This window comes from Gymnodraco acuticeps, unplaced genomic scaffold (assembly GCF_902827175.1).
Source record: "Gymnodraco acuticeps unplaced genomic scaffold, fGymAcu1.1, whole genome shotgun sequence".
Classification (NCBI taxonomy): domain Eukaryota; kingdom Metazoa; phylum Chordata; class Actinopteri; order Perciformes; family Bathydraconidae; genus Gymnodraco; species Gymnodraco acuticeps.
In genome coordinates, this window is record NW_022992171.1 from 77,501 (window position 1) to 83,888 (window position 6,388).

The following is a 6,388-nucleotide window of genomic DNA, read 5'->3' on the forward strand; positions in this document are numbered from 1 at the left end:
CATGTGTCCCCTCTTCTTCATATCTCCTTCTACATCAACATGTGTCCCCTCTTCTTCATGTCTCTTCTACATCAACATGTGTCCCCTCTTCTCCATGTCTCTTCTACATCAACATGTGTCCCCTCTTCTTCATGTCTCATCTGCATCAACATGTGTCCCCTCTTCTCCGTGTCTCTTCTACATCAACATGTGTCCCCTCTTCTTCGTGTCTCTTCTACATCAACATGTGTCCCCTCTTCTTCGTGTCTCTTCTACATCAACATGTGTCCCCTCTTCTTCATGTCTCTTCTACATCAACATGTGTCCCCTCTTCTTCATGTCTCTTCTACATCAACAATCTGCCCCCCTTCTTCATGTCTCTTCTACAATCAACATGTGTCCCCTCTTCTCCATGTCTCTTCTACATCAACATGTGCCCCTCTTCTTCATGTCTCTTCTACATCAACATGTGGCCCCTCTTCTTCATGTCTCTTCTACATCAACATGTGTCCCCTCTTCTTCATGTCTCTTCTACATCAACATGTGTCCCCTCTTCTTCATGTCTCTTCTACATCAACATGTGTCCCCTCTTCTTCATGTCCTCTTTCTACATCAGCATGTGTCCCCTCTTCTCCATGTCTCTTCTACATCATCATGTGTCCCCTCTTCTTCATGTCTCTTCTACATCAACATGTGTCCCCCTCTTCTTCATGTCTCCTCTACATCAACATGTGTCCCCTCTTCTTCATGTCTCTTCTACATCACATGTGTCCCCTCTTCTTCATGTCTCTTCTACATCAACATGTGTCCCCTCTTCTTCATGTCTCCTCTACATCAACATGTGTCCCCCTCTTCTTCATGTCTCTTCTACATCAACATGTGTCCCCTCTTCTCCATGTCTCTTCTACATCAACATGTGTCCCCTCTTCTTCATGTCTCTTCTGCATCAACATGTGCCCCCTCTTCTTCATGTCTCTTCTACATCAACATGTGTCCCCTCTTCTTCATGTCTCTTCTACATCAACATGTGTCCCCTCTTCTTCATGTCTCCTCTACATCAACATGTGTCCCCTCTTCTTCATGTCTCTTCTACATCAACATGTGTCCCCTCTTCTCCATGTCTCTTCTACATCAACATGTGTCCCCTCTTCTTCATGTCTCTTCTACATCAACATGTGTCCCCTCTTCTTCATGTCTCCTCTACATCAACATGTGTCCCCTCTTCTTCATGTCTCTTCTACATCAACATGTGTCCCCTCTTCTTCATGTCTCTTCTTCTACATCAACATGTGTCCCCCTCTTCTCCATGTCTCTTCTACATCAACATGTGTCCCCCTCTTCTCCATGTCTCTTCTACATCAACATGTGCTCCCCTCTTCTCCATGTCTCTTCTACATCAACATGTGTCCCCTCTTCCTCCATGTCTCTTCTACAACAACATGTGTCCCCCTCTTCTCATGTCTCTTCTACATCAACATGGTGTCCCCTCTTCTCCATGTCTCTTCTACATCAACATGTGTCCCCTTCTCTCCATGTCTCTTCTACACATCAACATGTGTCCCCTCTTCTTCATGTCTCTTCTACATCAACAGGTGTCCCCCTCTTCTTCATGTCTCTTCTTCATCAACATGTGTCCCCTCTTCTTCATGTCTCTTCTACATCAACAATGTGTCCCCTCTTCTTCATGTCTCTTCTACAGTCAACATGTGTCCCCTCTTCTTCATGTGTCCTCTTCTACATCAACATGTGTGCCCCTCTTCTTCATGTCTCTTCCTACATCAACATGTGTCCCCTCTTCTTCATGTCTCTTCTACATCAAACATGTGTCCCCTCTTCTCATGTCTCTTCTACATCAACATGTGTCCCCTCTTCTTCATGTCTCTTCTACATCAACATGTGTCCCCTCTTCTTCATGTCTCCTCTACATCAACATGTGTCCCCTCTTCTTCATGTCTCTTCTACATCAACATGTGTCCCCCTCTTCTTCATGTCTCTTCTACATCAACATGTGTCCCCTCTTCTCCATGTCTCTTCTACATCAACATGTGTCCCCTCTTCTCCATGTCTCTTCTACATCAACATGTGTCCCCTCTTCTCCATCTCTCTTCTACATCAACATGTGTCCCCTCTTCTCCATGTCTCTTCTACATCAACATGTGTCCCCTCTTCTCCATGTCTCTTCTACATCAACATGTGTCCCTCTTCTCCATGTCCTCTTCTACATCAACATGTGTCCCCTCTTCTTCATGTCTCTTCTACATCAACATGTGTCCCCTCTTCTTCATGTCTCTTCTTCATCAACATGTTCCATCTTCTTCTGTCTTCTCATCAACATGTGTCCCCTCTTCTTCATGTCTCTTCTACATCAACATGTGTCCCCTCTTCTTCATGTCTCTCTACATCAACATGTGTCCCTCTTCTTCATGTCTCTTCTACAATCAACATGTGTCCCCTCTTCTTCATGTCTCTTCTACATCAACATGTGTCCCCTCTTCTTCATGTCTCTTCTACATCAACATGTGTCCCCTCTTCTTCATGTCTCTTCTACATCAACATGTGTCCCCTCTTCTTCATGTCTCTTCTACATCAACATGTGTCCCCTCTTCTTCATGTCTCTTCTACATCAACATGTGTCCCCTCTTCTTCATGTCTCTTCTTCATCAACATGTGTCCCCCTCTTCTCATGTCTCCTCTACATCAACATGTGTCCCCTCTTCTTCATGTCTCTTCTACATCAACATGTGTCCCCTCTTCTTCATGTCTCTTCTACATCAACATGTGTCCCCTCTTCTTCATGTCTCTTCTACATCAACATGTGTCCCCTCTTCTTCATGTCTCTTCTACATCAACATGTGTCCCCTCTTCTTCATGTCTCTTCAACATCAACATGTGTCCCCTCTTCTTCATGTCTCTTCTACATCAGCCCCCCCTTTGGAGAAAAAAAAAAGTCGGGCCCCCCCCAACACAAATAGTCAGGCTCAGTGGCGGCGCCAGATATTTCTTTTGGGGGTACTGTGGGGTAGCTTGACGTTCCATAGAGGGTACTCGAATATTTAGGGTTTCCCATTAATGTACCAGCGCTACAGAGGAATGTTCTACTGCAACACTCCCCACGCAAACACACAGTGTGACTGTTACAATGAAGGCTCGAGGCATATAGGTGTAAGCAGGGGTAAAGTGCTATTTTTACAGGTGGTGTGTGGACCTCACCTAGGGGGGTCCGGGGGCATGCTCCCCCGGGAAGATTTATTTTTAAATATTGAAGTTGAAAGCATCAATCTGGTGCACTTTGAGAGCAACATGAAGAGATCTATGGATACATCTCTCAACATCCATTTGAAACAGAACTGGAAACAGATTTACTTTTTCTTTATGGATATTTTACAAATCACTCCCCATTTAAACTTTATTCTTGTTTTACTGTCATATAGTATTTCATACCTGTTTTTAATTTCTTCTCTTATTTTTGTATAACTATAATGATCATATAAACGTGTGCCTCGGAAATAATTGTTTACATTAATGGTGACCAAAACGTTTGAGACCCACTGAGATAACACTGAGAGTCATTTAGCTCACTGAGTCTCTCAGTCTGACAGGAGAGGACTCTCCTCCACCTTGTTGTTGAAAAAACTTCTTATATCTGTTAGCGTAGCTCGCTAGCACCAGAAGCTAACATCAACGATATCTCTCTCTCTCTAAAACATCCAGAATTACCCGTCGGCCTTTACACAACTCTGACGAGGGGGGGGGGGGGAAGCATGCTCGTGTGCTGTCAAACGGGGGGGGGAACAGTTCACATGCGCCGTGTTATGCATGGCTGCTGCACCTCGCGGGAGCGTGCACAGCGTAAAGCCAAAACTCACAGACATTTCAATGATTTGTACGGCACAGTTAGGTTTGGAGGGCATGCATAACACGGCATAACACCGGAGCCTCGCTGCGGGGAAACGTTGGCGCTGTTCCGAGTTTGTTCTAATCCGTCAAAATGACGGACTGCTTTCAGATTTGTCCGTCATTGTTAAAAAAAATCCGTCATAGACGGAAAATATTCGGTTAACGCGACCTCTGGCCAGACGTGATAGTACTGTATCATATTGTTTTCGAATCAATCATTTTTCAAATTATTATTATTTTTTAAAATCTTTTTTTGAATAACCATTTTTCCCCCTGGTCTCTCGCGCCCCCCACTTTGGGAACCACCGCATTAGCCAATCAGCAACCAAGGTAACCCCCCCCCCCCCCCCCCTTATCACCTGAATCTCCTCCTAGAGCACCATTGAGTTCTTGTTAACCAAATGTCTCTCAGAGGGGCGTGGGGAGGGGCTCCTTATTTTCATCTAAAGTAACAGACAGAGAATCAGCACTTTGGAAACAGGGCTGAAACAGAGGGGATTATGGGTAATGCTGCAATGATCTGTTTGGTGTGTCAGCCAATCAGAGACAGGTTCTGTGTATATTTGAGACCTGTGATATATTGATGAAGAACAGGATGATAGGAGACCTTTAATGCATATCTTCTGCTTCTGGTTCATTGTTTTATGCAGATGTAATTACCAGCAACAAACAAGTAAATCAGGATGCTAATTTAAGAGCAGAATTTACTTTAACTTTAAGATCCACATTGCCTGAAACAAATATCGGATCTTATGTTTTCTATCGACTTGGTCCCGAGTAAACTGAATCTAAACTTCAGGCCTAAGAACTAAGTATAAGAAATGTCGCTTACATTTTTTGGGGAATCAGCCGAAAATGACTTACAGAAAAGTAGACGATTGAAAATGCATTTTGAAGAAGGAAGGAGTGCGTATTCCCTATTTCGGGTTCCTGCACCTTCTGAAAAAGTATGTTCAGGGACTTTCCGAGTCCAATTTGGTGAATTACAAAGATCCAACACGGAACAGATCGAGACGCAGATTCAAATGTATTATAGTTGCTGCACAGAGAAGTGTTATAAAGACATTTAGAAGCTCACCATAGACTTTCAATCATGAATGCATGCTTTGAAGGCCGGTGACAAAGAATCAATGGACATAAATGTAACAACACTTGAAATGTAATTACAAACATTTCTACAGTATATCTAACTTAAAGAAAATAAAGAGAAAAGGCATTGATTTTATACTGTGTGTGTGTGTGTGTGTGTGTGTGTGTGTGTGTGTGTGTGTGTGTGTGGGTGTGTGTGTGTGTGTGTGTGTGTGTGTGTGTGTGTGGGTGTGTGTGTGTGTGTGTGTGTGTGTGTGTGTGTGTGTGTGTGTGTGTGTGTGTGTGTGTGTGTGTGTGTGTGTGTGTGTGTGTGTGTGTGTGTGTGTGTGTGACATCATCACTTTGGGAATGCCGAGCTTGAGACGGAAGGCTGGGAACACCGCTCGGAGAAGTTTGTTATTCCAGGTCTCACACACACACACACAACTTACAATGTGAAGGAATGCATACAAGCACACATACATGTGCAGTTACACACACACACACACACACACACACACACACACACACACACACACACACACACACACACACACACACACACACACACAATGAGTAGTTTGTTATTTCAAGCCGGGTAAAGGGTCTCTGTGGAGCCGTTAGCGATAGAGTAAACAGAAGCTAAGTTGCATTTTCCCACCAGCCCTCAATTAACCTTGGAAGTGACACACACACACACAAACACACACACACACTCACACACACAAATACACACCCTGTACAGACACACCACCCATGGAGACCTTTTCAATTAGCGTCCATTCCCAGCAGCCCATTAGCTCATGTAAACAGCAACACAAACAGCCCAGGGTTGTGTGTGTGTGTGTGTGTGTGTGTGTGTGTGTGTGTGTGTGTGTGTGTGTGTGTGTGTGTGTGTGTGTGTGTGTGTGTGTGTGTGTGTGTGTGTGTGTGTGTGTGTGTGGAGGGGAAGCAGTAGTAGTCACAGGGGTACATAAACACAAACCAAGACTGGGAAGAGGGGAACGAAAGGTTGTGAGATGTCAAATTTGGGGCAAAGAAAGGTAGAGTCCCTGAAAGTGGGGCTTTAGACTTTCAACATGAACACACACCATGCTTTTAATATGCATGACAACACACTAGTTACGTACAGTATGTCAGGAGTAAGTTGCAGTATGAGGATTAAGTGAGAAATGAAACGGGAATCAACACGTCCACAAGGACAACCAACCATAAGTTTACAGACAAACAGAAACACTCGTATTAATAATAAAGCATGATACCATGGAAGTTTAGACGCAGACAGATGGAAGGAAAGAAACTGATTAAGACACTTCGATACGGCAGGATTTAATACGAGGAGATACAGCTCAAAATGATCGAACACTGACTCCTCTGTCTGAGTACTAACTGAATGGTTAAGAGTTATGAGATGGAAAGAAAGCTCTTCCTCTTTGATAGTCGA

General features: G+C 44.0%; 1 protein-coding gene across 1 annotated transcript in view; it reads right to left on the reverse strand.

Annotated features, from left to right (window-relative positions):
* dysf (dysferlin, limb girdle muscular dystrophy 2B (autosomal recessive)) overlaps nt 1-6,388 on the reverse strand; it is a gene marked incomplete at its 3' end in the record, with an annotated part of 99,793 nt that overhangs the window by 71,173 nt on the left and 22,232 nt on the right.